The sequence below is a fragment of the Parasteatoda tepidariorum genome, chromosome 9 (assembly GCF_982258835.1).
Source record: "Parasteatoda tepidariorum strain Cologne lab strain chromosome 9, Ptep-v5.0, whole genome shotgun sequence".
NCBI lineage: Eukaryota > Metazoa > Arthropoda > Arachnida > Araneae > Theridiidae > Parasteatoda > Parasteatoda tepidariorum.
The window spans coordinates 87,633,649-87,652,820 of NC_141763.1; the positions used below are offsets into that span (position 1 = coordinate 87,633,649).

General features: G+C 29.6%; 1 protein-coding gene across 1 annotated transcript in view; it reads left to right on the forward strand.

Annotated features, from left to right (window-relative positions):
* The first annotated feature begins 18,114 nt into the window (after positions 1-18,114).
* Positions 18,115-19,172, forward strand: part of LOC107455766 (glycine receptor subunit alpha-2) — a 141,151-nt gene continuing 140,093 nt past the window's right edge. The window contains exon 1 of the mRNA XM_087152294.1: positions 18,115-18,408. The gene's annotated coding sequence lies outside the window, so the exon portion shown is untranslated. The remainder of the gene's footprint in view (positions 18,409-19,172) is intronic.

The window sequence follows — 19,172 nt, forward strand, 5'->3', positions numbered from 1 at the left end:
TCTTCCGGTTTTAGTCATGAGCTTATTTTAATCATAGGAAATTTGGTGTTGGACATATTCCAACTTTCAGTTTAAGCATGTAGTGGAAGTGAATTAAATACGATTTTTTTAAAACAAAATTTTATCGAAGACACTGCAAATTAGGGTCATTTAAAAATAAATTTCAAGAAAGAAATCCCACTTTGAAGCTTAGATTATTGACATTAAGAGCTCAACCAACTAGTTGAGCTCATTATACGACTAAATCCAGAACATTATTTTATTTTCGAATAACCATTGAAATAATCAGTCTTGCTCTGGTTGTTTTTCTTTAAATCAGTGTTTCCCAAACTTATGACTTCTGTGTACCCTTTCCAAATTTTTTGAAACGCTGTGTAATACTAATAAGAAAAATAAATGTATTTCTTACTATAAAATAATTGCACGAAAGATAAAAATCACAACTGGCTGTTTACACCACTAATTATTAACTGTTAACTCTGCAAAATATAGCCAATCGAGAAATACGCAATCGTAAATTTCACAGCTAACTTTGTTTCTAAATAAAAAATTTGAAATTTCCGCTTGTTGCAAGATATTTCGCATAGGAACGGTTACCCCCGACAAACTGCTCCCGTATCCCCTAAGGGTACACGTACCAAACTTTGGGAAATACTACCTTAAATCAACGAAGATGGAAAGCTTGAATGCAATATCATAAGGAAAGTCGGTAGGGCATGTGTTAATAAAGCTAAAACTGACCTTTTTCGATGTACTATTTTTCCTAAGAAACTACTTATGATATCATTTTGAAATTTTTGGGGGATATTTGAGATTTTATCAATTGTATATTGTGTTAATGTCTTAGCGTTAACAGGAATACTTTTTGAATCACGAAGGATTTTTAATATTTTTTTTAATTAAAAAGTTCACAGTTCATATTTTTTTTTAAAATTGCCAACGATATGTATTAACAGTTATCATAGTGTGAGCATGCGTATGTGAATGTTCTGTGGAAAAAAACTGAAGTAATATCTTCTTTAGATGCTGTGAAAAAGGTACATGGGAAAAGGTCAGTTTTAGCATTATTGGTATATGCCTTATGTAGTCCCCTTAAGCTTTTTTTATGGGGGGGGGAGGAGCGAAAAAAGATTTTTTTAGTTTTGAAATGTCCAATTGCCTTTGAAGAACATGCTATAATGCTTAAACATTAAAATACTAAAAAAAAAAGGAAATATGAAGTAGTTCTTCAGAATTTTCAAGCGCTCTAAGTAAATTTAAGCTTCCTCTACATTTATCGAAATAATTCGATGTAGATGGTGTATCATCAATTTGTTTTTAAATTAATTAATTTTGAAGTGTTAAATGAAGTAGTTTATTTTTCACTGTACAAACTTTAAAAATAAATGAACAAAATGTTTTAGAGTTAATTTTTTTTCATAGCAAGCGAAAGCAGGTTCGGTTTTGATACTGAATCATGAAAATAGCATATGAAAATTAAAGCTGGAATAGCACAAACACCATATCCCCGGAACCGTGCACAGTAGCGCAAAGTTTTCAAAACTGATATTGACTCCAAAAAAGGAACTTATTAGAATAAATGGAAGTGTTCAAAGAAATTATAAATCAGAATTAATGTTAGCTTTTTTTTAAAAAAAAATTAAAAACGTTTAGTGAATGTAGATTTAATTTCATGATTTTTCAAAAATAAAATTTTCATTTAAAATGATCATTACTGAAAACACCCTGTAAATTTATATCGTTTTTTAAAACATTTTAAATTGTGTTATCCAAAGAGAAAGAATATTGCTTTACATTCTTCAGAAAGATGCCATTTAATTAGAATAGTGTGTAATTGTTGACGAATACTTAATGTAACTTCGAATGCTACGGAAGAATATGCTTTATTGATTAGGTATTTAAATAAAAATAAAAGAGTGGATAGCGCTACGACATTCTAATGTTAAAGAAGAAAATTAAAGCTTTGTTTGGGGATCTTACACTCTCAGAAATAAAACGTTCACTTTTGACGATGCAGAAATCTTTGAGCGCGCTTCACGAATTTTGAGAATCATTTTGTTATGAAACCACGTGATTTTTGACCAAACACAAACTCTCAAATATACAACGAAAATGTTTCCTCGTTTCGGAACCTCATAGCAATGCATTGTGGGAGATAACTAATTTTGACTAAACACGAACTCTCAAATATACGACGAAAATGTTTCCTCATTTCGGAACCTCATCGCTATGCATTATGTGAAATTATTAACTAAAATGACGAAATTATATTAACGACCAGCTGATAGAATCTAAAGGAACGAAAGAAGCCAACCAGCATATTTGACTTCAAACCAGGAAGATTAAGAATTCAAATCCAGCCTCGGGCATGGACATAATTTATCGCTGCGTTCTATCTGCCCATTTTGTGTTGTTGGGGTAATGGTAATCAACATATATTGGAACAAGGAAAAATAATCAACAATATCACTCACTAGATACCGCATTTTATTTATATATTTATTTATTATGCAATATAAATGTATATATATATATATATATATATATATATATATATATATATATATATATATATATATATATATATATATATATATATATATATATATATGAAACATAATATAAATTCATATATTTATTTATTATTAAAGAAAATAATAATGAAATATTTCTTTAGCTTTGACGAAATTCGTTTTCTCGCGAAATTGTTGCAGTTATTGTCACTTTGATGAAATTATCATTCAAACCATATCCCAGGAAACGGTGTCGTAAAAAAAAAGCGTTTCGATAAAATGTTAGTGTTTACGTTTGGCAGTGTGTGTGACAAATGACTCGCAAAACTTACGATACCAAATACGGGACTTCATACAAAACGAACACATCAGAAACAAGTCATAGAACAGATACAATGTTGGTTTCCAAAAATCGATAAACAGTATAAGTAGGTCTATATTCAACCAGGGCAGTTTACGAAAATAAATTTAACGCCGAAATCTTCATTACCGCAGAAACCATGCATGGAAAACTGTATCTATCGTTGGAAACAATTTAAGAAATGATGTCCTATAAAAGAGAATGTTGCTCAACATTCTTCAAAATGATCTTACTCAATCAGAACAGCATGCATTTACAGAAGAAGAGCAAACCTTTATTATTGAATGATAGTGCCATCAGATCACAGAAGAATCTTTACAATCTACGATTACTTTTTATTGACGAATGTAATGCTATTTTCCATAGAAAAATTCAGTTTTGAGAAAGAGAAAAAACCATTATTGTTGTAATGTTGGCTAAATGTATATACATATACATTGAAATTTCGCTCTGGTTTTCTTATCTTCCTATTTTTTTAAATGGTATTAAAGTAGACAGATAATACTATACAGTGCATTTTATAAAGCATTTTAAATAGATCAATCGTCAAAGATAAAAAAGAAGAAGTGCAAAATTTAAACTTAACTTTAACACTTTAACAACAAAATCAAAAGTATCTAGGATTATAATCAAAGACGAAGGACATAAGAAAAAGTGCAAAGCAAAGCGCCAAAGGAGAAAAACGAACCTTAGCAATGGTATATATATGTTACAGGCAAAGTATAAAACGCCGGATGTTTTTACTCAAAGTATGGAAGTATTACATACTTTCCCTAGGCATTGTATAAAATGCCTAGGCATTCTATAGAATGCCAAATGCTATTTAGACAAAGTATGAAATAAATGTCCTGATGAGGTTATTATGTAAATGTTGTGCATGTTACATTGAATGACTGAAATCGGTGGTTGTTGACTTTCATTGTTGAACGTTGACAATCAAATTAGTCGTTTTGGTGAATGTCCGAAATATTTATTACATCCGATTTGATATTAATTTATTTGTGGATATAATTACATTTATTCTATATTTTAATACTTACTGACAATAGATTAGAAGAAACATCAGTGTTTGGAGTATCGGGTAAATGTATACCGGGCAATGGCACTTGACCTTAAAAAGACATCAGTGCAGGGTATACCGGGCAAATATATAACGGGCAGTGTCATTTGACCTTAAAAAAGCATCAGTGTAGGATATACCGGTCAAATGTATACCGGGCAGTAGCACTAAACTAGATCTAGTATGACTAGACTTTTGGTAAATGTCCGAAATATATACTAGGTCTAGTGCCACTGGCCGGTATACATTTTCCCGGTATACCCTACACTGATGTTTTTTTATGGTCAAGTGCCACTACCCGGTATATATTTGTCGGATACTCCAAACACTGATGTTTCTTATCATCTATCGTCAGTAATTATTAAAATATCGAATAAATGTAATTATATCCACGAATAAATTTATATCAAATCCGATGACATTTTGAATTTGTCATTTTTGAATGACATTTTGACGAATTGGAGATGTATTTTATACTTTGCCGGTTTCTCATTTGGTAATGTGTGAAATATAAATCATTTCATACCTTGCCGGCTAATTTTAGGCATTCTATACAATGCCAGATTTCATACTTCGTCGGTAACATATACAATTCATCAATTTGATTTCAGTTCAGTTTGTTGCACATCAGATTTGGCAGTTAGTAATACATATGGTTCGTGTACTTGAACCTAGTTTTTTGAGTGCACTACAGTGCCTTTGGTTCATGTATACACCCTGTTTATTTTTAAACTAAAGATCGTATTTTCATGATCGCTTTACTTATTCGGAGATCACCTTAAATATGCCAATTAATTAGTATAGACAAAATTTTTAAGCTAAGTCATCAGAAACAGAAAGGTACTTCCTCTGAACACATTTTACCACATTTGCGACAAATTCGGATTCTTGTCTTCCAAAATATAGGGAAGAAAAGTAGCCGCAATCTGCAAATTATTGCTCCAATAATTTGGCTACGAGAGCTGTCGAAATGTTTGACTCTATCATTTTAATTTTACTTTTTGCTCAGTTTGAGATACCATTAGGACTTTTCAAGCTAATCGAGAAATTTTTGAGCACAGCTTTGAAATGTGTTTGCGCAAAGTTAACTCCACACAAACTATAACTTTTGGTAACAATTTTCAAAGTATTTTATTTATCATTCAATAATTATTGAACAAAATTAAATGACTGGGTAAGCAAACTTTTGCATCATTTTAAAGAATGTAATTTTAACTAAAATTTTAAAAAGATAATTGTTTTTTAAGCATTTTACAACTCAGAAAATATTCGACCATTTCCGCTAGAATTTTGTATTTTACCATTTAAAATTATATTAAAATACGTAAAATGCAATGTAATGTAATGTATTGTATATATAAGTTAATGTAAATGTAATGTTAGATAAACGTAAAATTCGTTAGCAAATTATATAATGAAAAGTAATAAATAATTAATACAAATTATTACTTGCATGGGATTATCTTTGAATAAACAAATTTCATATTCGTGTGTAAAATTTTCTAAATCGTTTAAGATATGACACCGGGATATGACAAAATAAGCAAACCATAAATCAACTTTAATGGGCCATAGCACGTACCCCGTTTAACCGGGTCGACCCATTTTAAAATCCTTTCATTCATCCACTGATCGTAATTTTGATATGAAGGTCCCACATGTCAAAATCAGACATGTGGGACCAGAAAACGATCACTCTCCAATCCTCTAGAAGTAATGATTTGTTATAGAATCTTGGAGGATTTTGTGACCCTGACAGATTTAACATGCGCCAGGCACCATTCAATGCACTAGTTATCTTTGGTTGACGGGATTCAAACTATCGTTCTCACAAATGCGAATTCAGATGATATTTACTCGGCTGTAAATATTACAGCCGAGAAGACTAATCGGTCAGCCTCACGATCGACAGAACTGGGGTTCGAGTCCCATCGTTGACACCACAATATTTCCTCCATTCCCTTAACCAATGCCCATTACGCAACAAAAAGAGTAGCACCTATGTCCAGTTGAATTTGCAGTTTTGAAAACCATAGTTAAAATGGTTAGAAAAACCGTATGGTTTTATTATTGTAAATTTGTTTTTTATTGTAAACGGTTTCAGAACCATAAAGGTAAAATATGTTATTTACTGTAAACTTTGCTTTTAATATGATGGACAGACTGCTGCGGTTACTTTATCATGATTTTGGAATGAAAATTCTAACAGAGTGGGTCCCCTTACATATGAAAAATTAGTTTTCGGGACGATTAAATATTTTCAGTGCAATAAAAAGTGCAATGAAAGATTGGTGGAGTTCAGAAATCATATGGATAATACCATAAGGGAATTCCCATTTCTGTGATTATTTACTGTGATTATGCAACCCGAAAATTTGCAATTTCATCCGCAGACGTTTATTTGAATTCTGTTTATTAAAGTGAAAATAACTAATATACAATTCGGAGTATGTATTGTGTTGCTGTTGCGTGTGTTGTCACAGGTTAGCTTTTTGAGTTTCAACTTGTGAATTAAATGTAGAATGTTGTTGTTGTTGCAATCCCCCATTGACCAGAAGTGCTGGACCAGGTTCATGACGTTATAAACTCTCAAAAAATTCAACACCGTCAATGGATCATCTGCTAAATCCTGTTTGGTGAGTCCCAGGCACGCGAGGATGTGGTGAGGCGAAGCCTGGTCTGAAGAACAGTTGGTACAAATTTCAAAGTTCTTGGATCCTTCCGAAAATTTCATTGATTTAAGGTGACTACTTCGAAAGCGGGCAAGAATAGTTTGTTCCTGTCTATTAAAACCTTGGGCCTGGGAGCCTTCAAGTCGAGAACACTGGTAACAAGGGGGCTTAGGGGGGACAATCCAAGTGATCTTGTTTTATGTTTTATTTTTGAGAAGATTTCCAAAAAGGTGAGGGGTGGCACAGAGGCCTCGCAAGCACCAGCTTTAGCCAAAGTGTCCGCAATCTCGTTTCTTTCAAGATCGACGCGGGAAGGAATCCACTGCAGATGAATCTGATGCGAAATGGAAAGCCGTTTTAACTTTTTGAGTATTGATACTCCAGCACTATCTCTCACGCTTTGCAATTGGTCAAGTGCTGTATTGCACTTCTGCTATAAGACAGAACCCATATCTCGTTTCCACTAAAAGTAGAATACTGGACATGGATAAGTTCTTTTCAAACTGAATTTGTAAACATTGATTTATGTTCTTAAAGAAAATAAAATTTTAAATTACTAAAGTATTTTTAAGACAGAACAAAATTTGTAAAATTCTCTGTTATGTCTTTATTAAAACTTTAAAAATGCGTAAATACATTTGAAACAGAAATTTTAAAATAATTAATAATTATTTTATAGATTATAATCAGTTTTGCATGATGGTGAACAAAAAAATATTTTTTTCATGATGGTGATCGAGAAAAAATAGTAAAAATATAATAAGTGAAAAAAGTATAGAAGGCAATATTGTATTAACTTAATAAAATCAAAAATAAAAATTATTAAAAATAGGTGAAAGTTCTAGAATAAATCGTACAAAAAATATTTTATAACTTATCTACCATTGATTCTTTCATAGTAAAAGAAAGAACTGAATAGGAAGACCACAAAAATCCTCCATCAATAGAAAACAACTTCCTCAACTTAAAGTTCATAACACCAAAAAAAAGTTCGAAAGTTCTAGGCATATAAAAGGGATTATCTTTCAGTTTTCTAATCCATACAAAAAGGAAATATTAGGGATTCTTTTTTTACAAAAAATATTTTTTTCATTCCCCTTTTGTTTGACAGAAAAACTATATTAGCGATAACAAAAAACAACTCTATACATTTTTCACATAAGGCTGCAAATAAAGCTGGCAAAACCAGATGTAGAAGAAAAAAAATATTTATTGCATCGAGACATATATGTCTAGGAGGTATTCTTTTTTTTCTTCCTTCACTTACTTATAGGGAAAAAGAGTTGAAAATTGGTAAAGATTTTCAACAACTGAATTATGCATTATGCCTGTGCAAATTCACTTTACATGATAGGTTTTGTGGAAAATTGAATTTTTGTTTTGTTCTCAAAATTATTTCTAGTAGAAGAAAAAATAAATGTAAAGATTTCTTTCAAAAATAAATAATTCGTCTTTTTTTTACAAAAAAGTGGTCTTTTGGGGAGTTTAAAATTGTCGTTATTTTAAGAAACAGAGTGACTTTTTTTTAATACACAATTTAGATCTGTGATGCCACAATTGGCATACACATATTTATTTTCTATCTTTTAAAATATCTTTCATTACTAAAGCTGATTTTTTTGATTAATAGAATTATATTTAAAATAAATCAAAAACTTAATCTTTTTAAACGAACATAAAATATTTATTTCTTCTTTTCCAGATCAATGTAACGGATACTTTCTTTTTATTTCATTATTATGCAGACATTCACTGTCGCCTCTAATCGAAAACAAAAATCTATTTATAACTTTTTATTCTAATTTCTAACCGCAAAAATGTTTCAGTTGCATGGTTGTAATAATTCTCATAAATTTGTTGGCGACTCGTGATCGCCAAGGTATTATTTTAAACCCAATATTGATATGCTGATTGGCTTTGTTTTGGCTATGCTATATTTTAATAAATCGCCTATTTTGGATCTCCTACCCATGCTTTTGTGTCCATTGGGAACAAATTACACGTACGTTTTAATTTGGCTTTTGATTAGGCAGGTTGTGGGGGATTCGTCTCCCATGGCCTGTCCTTATTAATATTATTATGCAAAATTGATTCAACTGAAATTCTTATGAATGATTTTTATATTTTGTAACTCGAGCTCTGCAAGTATAATAAATAAAAGCCTTTTTTTATATTAATTCTAATCCGGCTCAACTATTATTTTCATCACCCTTCTGTTTTCATGTATTCTTCAACTGGCCCACTATACAAATACAAACTCCAACCTCACCTGATATTCCATCATCATCTCAACATAAAATGGCACACTGAAGATATCTTTCTCCATAAGATTATAGTTTAGAAACCAAATTTACTAATTTTTGATTCATTTAATTATTAAAGTACGCAACAAAGTTAATGAAGATGGTTTGAGAACACATTTTTCTTTAAAATGACGAAACGGAATATTATTTTCTTAAGCTTCTAAAAACTACATAATATAAAGCAAATTACACAATTCTATTACGTTTTGCATTAAATATATATATTTTTTTTATATATTTAATTTGCTTGTAGAATTTTTTATTGTAACCTAACCTTTAAAATAATGAAGATGCTCAAAAATAAAGTTGTTGAAGGAAATATGCTGACATTAAAATATGGAAATATATTGTTTTAAAGGAAAAGAACACGTTGGTATAATTTGTTAGTTTATTTTAATTTTTAAAAAGCTCAGCTTCTTCTATGGGTAGAAAAAAAAAGCCATTTTCAAACATTAAGTCTCACTTTAAAAATATTAATGGTCAAAAATTGTAGTGCAATGTTACTACGAAATGATGATATTCTGAGCAGGAACGCTTCGAAACATAAATCGAATTTCGACACAGAATGTCAATTTAGTTTTAACGTGACTCAAAATTGTTTTAATTTTCAAGAAATCTACGCAATTTTGTAATTTGTTTGAAAAACTTATGGGATCAATAAAACTTAGGCTTCTTTTGTACTTTTTAAATAGCGTATTTTCAAGTTTTTATCATTTTGAATTTCGTGTATATCATCCTATATAAGCTTTTCAAAACTCTGAATTGTTGAAAAATGAAATATATTAGTTTTAAAAAGAATTAGAACGAACTACCTTTGCTAACAAAGGAATCCTTCTCTGAAATCATTAAAAGGATTTCGATAACTTTTTAAGATTTTCAAAAGCTTAGTCCCTTTAATGGTTAAAGAAAACACAACATTTCAAACATTTTTATACTAGTGCTCCTTTTTCTTTACTATTTATCAACAAACAAATCCTTCTACCTGATTCCATGTCGATTAAGATCTTTCAACAAAACTACGTTAGTGCTTTTTAACCTTTTTCTCTTTTTGGAGACTAAAATCCACCCAAAGTGCAAACAATGCTAGATTTGTGCCAAGAAGGCCTTTTCTCTATATCGTATTATTTCTGCGTGTTTATCGATTAGTCCATTTTCTCAGTTTTCTTCGATGAGAAAAGAGAAGGAAAGCTATTGAAAGCAGATAAAGTTAAAGAGATTTCTGTGCGAGTTTTCTATAATTTGTTTTCAAGTACTTGGAAAAGTGGTGCCCTTTCCCTTTTGCGCTGTTTTTTTTTACCATTCAAGAAACAGTTTAGTTTGGAAAAGCGTTGAATTAGCAATTTTTTATTCGTTTAACGAATTTGTTTTTACGTTTCGGTTGTTGGAGTTTTGGCATGTGTTTTTATACATTGTTCAATTCCTAGAATTTCATTTCCATATTTATTTTATCGGAATGGACAAAGCAGATTTGAATTTAAAATAAATTCCATCCATTATTGGCTATTACTAACAATTATTTTTTTTCGTAAAGAAAAAATGCTGCATACTAAATGTATTCGTCACTTTAAATTCGTGACTTATAGTTTGCATTATAATTATCATTATACTAAATGTCATGCATTATAATTGTTATTATACTAAATGTCATGCATTATAATTGTTATTATACTAAATGTCATGCATTATAATTGTTATCATAATAAATGTCATGCATTATAAATGTGATTATATCCATTTAATATTTACTATCTCCTATATTTTATTTAATTCTTAATTTTTAATCAATTCTTTGAACTTCTTTCTCAGCAAAAAAGGGCAAATATTTTTACAATGTTCCGCACAAATCAAATTCTAAAACAAATAACACATTAACATAAAAATTTAAATCCTTCATAAAATTTCATCATAGGAGAGTGCGTTCCTTAAATGTCTTAAAGACATTAATTCGAACACCAAGTGCAATGTTCTTTATTTTTAGTCTAATTATTTGAAACTTGGCGATTCTTTTTACGATAGTTTGGCTAGATATTTTATTGATAACAGGCTCTTTATTGCGGTGTGACAGTTTATCGAACATTATTGATTTGAACCTGACCATAAAATGCTAGGGGGGAGGAATTTTAGCCTTACTATTTTGATTTTCGTTAAAAATATTATGACATTTAGAAAAACAAATTCAAAATAAATTTTTAATAAATATTTTAATAATTTTTGATAAATGTTGACCTATGTAAATATGTTCTGGATGCTCAAAGGGATATTTTGTTTTTCAATAGGGTCAGCAGAAATTATAAAAATAATTAGATTTTGATAAGAAACTGTTTTCTTTTCGTATATAAATTGTGAGGACTGATCCTCGCATGCCGAGAACTCCCCGCGTAGTAAATGGTGACTGATGCACGTTAAATCTGTCGAGTCGCAAAGTCCTCCATGTTCCCATAACAAATCAATACCTCTGGTGGATACTGATCCAGAGTTTCCTTGTCTTCTGGATTGGTTCAAAGTTACAAGGTTACAGCGTTGAACATTAGTAGTCGTAAAACCAAAAATTGGGCTGTCTGTGCAAAGAGACGGATATAAAATAAAATTAAAAATCTGTATATATTAATTTATATTAATATTTTTTTTACTTTTAAATTAAAACTATTTATATATTTTAACAATTACTGATAATCTATAGTTTTTTATAAAATTTTCTTTAGCATATTTTAAAAAGCTATCAACTATTCCTAGATTCCATGTTTCACAACATTTACTTTATTTCACAAGTATTCTCTTTTCTGCTTATAATGTTTTCATTAGTTAAAGAAGTAGCATAAACATGTTTAAAAATTAAAAGTAACAGTAAGTAAACATAAACACAGTTTAGAAAGTAACATTATTATGTCCTTTTTTATGTATATTAATATTTTGTTTTACTTTTAAATTAAAAATATCATGTTTTTTATCAATTAATGATGCTTTATATTTAAAAAATATATAATTTTTAATATATTTCATAAAGTTATCGGCCATTGCAAGATTCCATATTTTACAACATTTACTTTATTTCATAAGTATTTTCTTTACTGCTTATGATGTTTTCATTAGTTTAAAACGTGCCAGTTCAGGTAACATAAACACTATATCATTTCCGTTTTTTGCGTTTGCCAGAAATTTCAAAGTGTTGCGTCTATATGTTTATTTCATTTCGTAATAATATAAAATGAGCCAACTGGCAATATTAAGTCATTTCTCAAAGCTTTCAAAAAACATTGGATATATATCTTGTATTTGGAATAAAATTTTATTTGACTCCAGTAAACACCTCACATAAACGAGACTGAAAAAAACTCCATTTTGAAAGTTTCATTTGTGCAATGTTGTCGATGTTCTTCAAAGTAAGCAATTTCGTAGACGAAAACTAGACTTTTTTTCAAAAACAAACTAAAGAATAGGTATAATAAAAAAATAAAATTGATTTACATTTATAACTGGTGATATTTCTAGATTATTTTAGAAAATATAGCTTTTGGTTTATTTATTTCTGTGTTTGGGTAACACGTTTTCTGTTTTTTTGATTTTTTTTTATTCTTGGGGAAAAACACAAATATTGCTTTTAAAATACATTTTCAAAAAGTCCAGTACAAATGATTTCAATGTCGCAGCAAATCCCGAAATAAAAGGTAGTTTTTTTTTTTATCGAAATTGTTTCGAGACATTATTGCTCAAGTCAAAGTTTTTCAGCCATACACTGCATGTATGTTGTAATGTAAAAATCACATTAATTAGTAAAATTCTTGTAAAGATTAGAAACAAAATTGAATTTAGTAAAAATTACGAATTAATATCCAAGCGAGTAAGAAACAAACACTCTTTAAAAAGTTCTATCAAAAAAGTGCTATAAAAAGTGGTATCCAAAACCGCTATCAAAAAAGCGCTGTCAAAAAATTGCTATAAAATCAGGAAAGTAGTTGTAAAGATCATCAATTCGTGTTGAAAACTGAAATGTTTCTGATAATTATCTCTTTCTTGCTGCAATCAAACATGTTTTGGTGTATTCCCACCCACCCTCATAAACTTTAATTTGTCAGATTTCGGTAGGGTTATTAATTTTCCTTTTTTAAACATTAATTTGTTGCCTTAAATGTAAATACTTCTTTGGCTTCAATTTTGAAAGGAATTTAGAAATAAGTATTAACTTTGGCATTTACAGTGTTTAGAAATATTCGATACTTTAATGTTGGTGTCATGAAATAAAATAAAAAATTGCGAACAGAATAAATAAATAAAATCTGCAGTTCAATTTTCTCATTACTACTTATTACGTTTAAAAACTATTTTCTCATTAAATTAATTAACAACTTATGAGGTGTGCTTGTGTGAGACGTACAGTGGATAAGAACTTCTTTTGTACCACTTTTTAATTCCGACGGTGGTGAAAAAACCGGTTTTTGCCTATTCCTTCCTCTTTGAGCAGCGATGCCTCAGGGGATAGAACTTTCGCCTTCCAATGAGCTGAACCGGGTTCAAATCCCAGTCGACACGAATTCCGCATGCGGCTTGCACCGACCACAGTGCTGACGAGAAATATCCTCAGTGGTAGACGGATCATGGGTTAGAGTCCCTTTTTCCATCGCGTTAACCATATGAGGTTTTCGTGGTTTTCCTCTCCGTGAAACGCATATGCAGGTTTGTTCCATCAAAAAGTCTTCCACGGAAGTAAATTTCTCTCAATACTTGATCCACCAATTCCCTTTTCTTCTGGATTAGGTTCAAAATTATAAGGCTGCGGAGTTATTAGTAGTCGTATATTAGTAGTCGTACACCCAAAATTGGGTCGGCTGTTCGACGACATTTATAAAATAGAATATTCCTTCCTCTCCACGTGGTTTGCTTTCTGATTAGGTAACAATATTTAAAAATTTTAACCAGAATATTTCATACAGTAACGTATCGATTTAGATTAATTTTTGCTTTGAACTGAAACTTTATATTGAAATCATTTAAAGTTTATTTGTTTTAATCCGAAAATTATTTTGAAATTTTCAAACATTTGGGCTGTTCGTATAATCGTTTCATCACGCTATTCTGTTCCTGTTTTCAGTCAAAAACAGTATTTATTTAATAAAATGAAATTTAAAAACAGGATTTATTATTTTAAGGGAAACGTTCTGAATTAATTAATTTTTGGATTATCCGTGATGAACTTAAGAAAATATCTCTTATATAATTGTTATTCAATATACGAAAAGAAATTTTAATAATAATTTTTAAATTAATTTTATGAAAAATATATTTAATTTAAGTGTTTTACAATTGGCAATCGATAGAAATATTTTAAAAACTAAGATCGTTCTGTCGCAATTTTTTCATTATACATTCATTCATATTATATTTTTTCAAAACTATATAGTAAAATTGCTATTAAATAAGATATAAAAACTAAAATAACTATTAATCTTTTAACTGAAAATATATGAGCGAATTTAAATGATATTTTTCTAATCTAATTTTACCAGTTTATTAAGTAACATATCTTATTTTGAGCGAAAGTGGCATAGCATGATATGAGATTTAAAAGTTTGTTATGATAAATGCACCTATTATTACTTCAATTAACTGATAGTTATAAACGTAAGCGATTGTGTGCAATATTATGTAAGTAATGATATAAATGCTTGTTATGTTTGTCCAAAAGGAAAATTCCATATAAAAGAAAATGTTTTTGTTTATTCTGATAATACACTCTGGCGTAGAGGGTGAAGGCATAATTAATATCTCACATGCTGGTTAAAATTAAAATAAATTTTGGCTTTTGCTTTTTCAGCCTCTGTAAGTTATAGGCCTTGGCATCGTTTTTTTTTTCTTGCGTCAACAACCTTTGGAACCATGTCAATCAGTTTGGACCCTCTTTATTTGTGATATTCACCTGAATTAGTATTGTAAACGATCCAGTTTGAACTGTAGGTTAGAATTTCTGATTCTTAATTAAAACAATAAAAACAAAAATATATCCTTCGAAGGATGAAATTCTCTTTGATTCCCAACTCAAGAAATATTTGTGGGATCTCTCTGGTTCCATATCTCAAAACAAAAATCCCCAACTTAATGCATAATAAAATTAAAAGGGAAAAAAAGAATTCTGAAAAAATTATCAAACAGCAGCGGTCGTTATAGCAACGCATGCAATGACGACGCATATGCACTGTTTGATATTGCTCTCGGACACAGTTGAAAAGTGTGATGACATCCAAATAAGTTGCGCACTCCATCAAACCCAAAACAGCACCCATTTTGCCAATTTGTAATAAATCCTTTTTAAAGCAATTGGTTTCCCTTTGATTAATAGGATCTTTTCAGATTTGTTTTAATGCAAAAGTTGTAAATATTTCGGAATAATTCAATCAGAGCAGTCATGATTTGCCGCATAAAAAAACCTTTCTTAATATTGATCAAAAATATTTCAAATAGATAAATTGTCAAACATAAGTCCGAAACATATAACAGTCGAATTAGAAATTCCGATTAATTTTAAATTGAAACATGATAATTTTGTAGCAGATTGCATAGTTCGAGAAGTGATGAGGAGGGAGAAATTTGAGAGAGATGCTGGCTGGGTACCGGCAGGATTTGAACCGAAGACCTCCAGAATAGCAGCAGAGTCACAGCACAGTGTACACTACAGTCCAGGAAAAGTCATGAATCTTCATACAGTGAAATGGCACGTAATAACATACATTCCACAAGTAGCGAAGTAAGCAAAAAGTAAATTAAAATTACATCCTGACTAAGCAATTATGGAAATTAGGTCATGATGTGTCATTTCGGCAAAAACTATATAAAGCTTTTTAACTCTTACTGAACTGGATTAAACAAATATGATGTTTTAAGTCTCTATCTACAATTCCAGAAGTCCTTGATTCGAATCCAGCTGGCATCCAACGAACATCTCCCTTCCACATTTCTCCCTTCCCATTACTTTTGATATTTTCCTCAAAATTGAGCATATTCTGCTTCAATTTTGAATACATGGGGTTTTCAAATTTGACTTTCATTTGCTTCAAAGCTAATTTGGAATATTTTTCTCAATTTTGAAAAGTCTTTTTTACAGTGTGGGATCTATTAAAGCAGTTGCTTGTGGAGTATAGCTTTCTGAAGCTAATGCTTGTTATCTATGCATAGCGGACAGATATAATTTTATTTTATAACTATCGTTGAACAGCCGTCTCAATTTTGGGTCACTAATGCTCAACTCCGCAGCCTTGTAATTCTGGAGACAATCCAGAAGACAAATAAACTAATATTACTCAATATTGCGAGAAAACTGCTTTCATGGGGGACTTTTTGGAAAACCACGACCGCGAGGAAAACCACGAAAGCTCAAATATTGAAAGAAAATTGCGTTCGTGAAAGACTTTTTGAAAAACCACGAAAGCTTCCCACTGCTAGCCTAACGGCAAGGGAACTCTAGCCCGTGATCCGTCTACCGCTGAGAATATTTTACATCAGTACTGTGGTCGATGCGATCTGGGTGGAGAATTCGTTTCAACTAGCCATCGCTGAGGTTCGAACCCTGTTCATCTGATTGAGAGGCGAGTGGTTGCACAGTTATAATTGACGATATATTGATCTTTCGTAACGTTGCAAGTCGAATAGAGTTCTGATTTATCAAAATGCCTCCGATGTTTAGTTAAGTAACATGATGGATAATAAGTTGATTCGAATAAAAATTCAAACTAAAAAAAACATCAATAAAAACCATAGGATAGCAATATTTGTGCCCAGATCAATTTTACTCTAATTTAAAAATTTAGAAAATTTAAAAGTTTATGTATCAATAGTTTCAACTTTATGAACATATATATATATATATATATTTAAAAATCAAAAGCTTTTTTTATATTTTTTCTCTATAAGTGACCGAAAAAATATTTCGCAATACTCATGATCTTTTAAAAATAAATTAGCATATTTGTGTAAAAAAAAGGAAAATTCTACAATTTCAGCTAAAAAATAATTCTTATTTTAATTTCTCACTTTAACTATAGTTAGACTATAGTTATATTTAATTTGCTGTATTAAGAAACGTTTCACCTATGAAATTAGCATAACAGTGCATTCACTCACAGTACATTTACAAATTCTAACCGTAGCAAGCAAATGTAAAATAACACTTATACATTATATTAAAATAATCAATGGAGAGATGTGTCAAATATATATATATATATATATATATATATATATATATATATATATATATATATATATATATATATATATATATATATTAACAGATATATATATTAAGGTTATTAACAGATATATATATATATATATCTGTTAATAACCTGACAGAAAACTCCTTATTCGTGATAGTAATATGTAATTATAGCTAAACATATATTTTTAAGACTAACTGGAAACAATTTTGTAAGCTCTTTCTTAGGAAAGAGCTTAGTAATCGTTTCTACATTGTCAAACCCTTTTCAACTTCTCTTACATATTAATTGCATCTATATTCATGCTGATTAGTATGCTACATTACATCAATATATAGTTTGTTTTAATAATATTTTATTCTATATATTACGACTCTACACTATTTTAGTTTATTTGCAAATATCAACGTTGGTTTTCGCCTTTAATACCATTGTCACTTCATAATATTAGTATCATATTAGTAATTCTTCATAATATGAATGTTCTCCATAATAATGAGAACTGAATAATTAATTTTAGGAACTAAAATTTTCTTTTAGAGCATTTTGAAACTAAGGTATCGAAATAATTTTCAAATATTCGAAATTCCTAATAACTTTATCAGCATGCCTATTTATGGATTAGATACATTTATCAATATGATATATTATATCAGTATGTGTAATGATTTTTATCTACTTTAATCAATATGTTTTTTGTGCAAATTATGAATGATTTTAATAAAATATATTTTGATTTTTACCAAGAATTTCTTTCTTATAATTTTTTAATCTAAAACATTTTATCTTTCTTGATATCTTTAAATCAAAATACTTAGTTCCTTAAATCTAAATTTCTCTTTAAAAACATTTCAGAACTAACGCTTCAAAATTGTTTTCCCCAAATCTCCAACTCACTCCCAACTTCGAAATGTAAACACGCCCACTTCGATAAAGAAACTACGACGATTAAAGATGATGTGAGTCTTCATTGTTGCCCACGCGTGGCGCTCGCTACCTGTAAGCCAATCCACTGCTCTGGCAGCCAAGAGCAGTTCGCTTTTTAGCTCCTGTCTTCACATGATTTTACGAACAGGTGTTATTGAGGTGCTCCATGCTACCGCGGGTTTCGCGTTTTTAACTAGGAATTATTTATATAAATAAAATTATAAGAACGATTTAACATAAACAGAAGATACATGATAAACTCTGTTTTCATGTGATGGTGCTGATTTTTTGTTTTATAATATAAAATGTATTAAAAGTAAACAAGAGAAATGCAGCATGTGCCTTTTTTATAGATTCGACTCTAAAAGGTAAGAATTAATGCTGTTTATTTTTATTATTATTACTATTATAGTATATAGTTTGAATTTTTATATATATTAATAATGCTGGCTTGATTTTTCATTGAGTAAGTATTTTGTAACTTCTGATTTCTCAACTCTGATTTCTCAAAGTTTTGCCCAAAATTAAATTATTTCTAAATTACAAACTTAAAAAAAATATCTCAATATTTTCATTTTGGTAATATTTACGTGTTTATTGTAGTAATTGTTTACGCACTTTCAAAGAATACAAAGAAATTGTTATCGGGCAAGTTCAGTAAAATAATTAGTTGCTTTTTCCGATTTTATAAGTTTAATATCATTATTATTGTTATAATTATTGTACAAAGTTTCAGTTTTTATTATTATTATGGTCAAAAATTTAGATTTCTATATTTTATAAACGCTGAATTGATTCAACATTAAGTAAATATATTTGAAGCTTCAGATTTTTCGATTTTTTGCAATACATTAAACTAATTCTAAATTACAAAAAGTAAAAAAGTTATTTTTACGTATTTATTGCAGCGAATATTTATGCATATTTAATGAATTTGGAGGCTTTGTAACCTAGGTCAGTTCGGAAATGTAATTAGTTGCTTTTATTCCAATTTCTCCAATTTTTTTAATTATTATTATAATTATTATCATACAATTTTAAGCTTTCTATATTGTTTAACAATGCTTTCTTGATTTATCATTAAAAATCAAATATGTATCTATATATATATATGGCACAATGAAGACAAAGA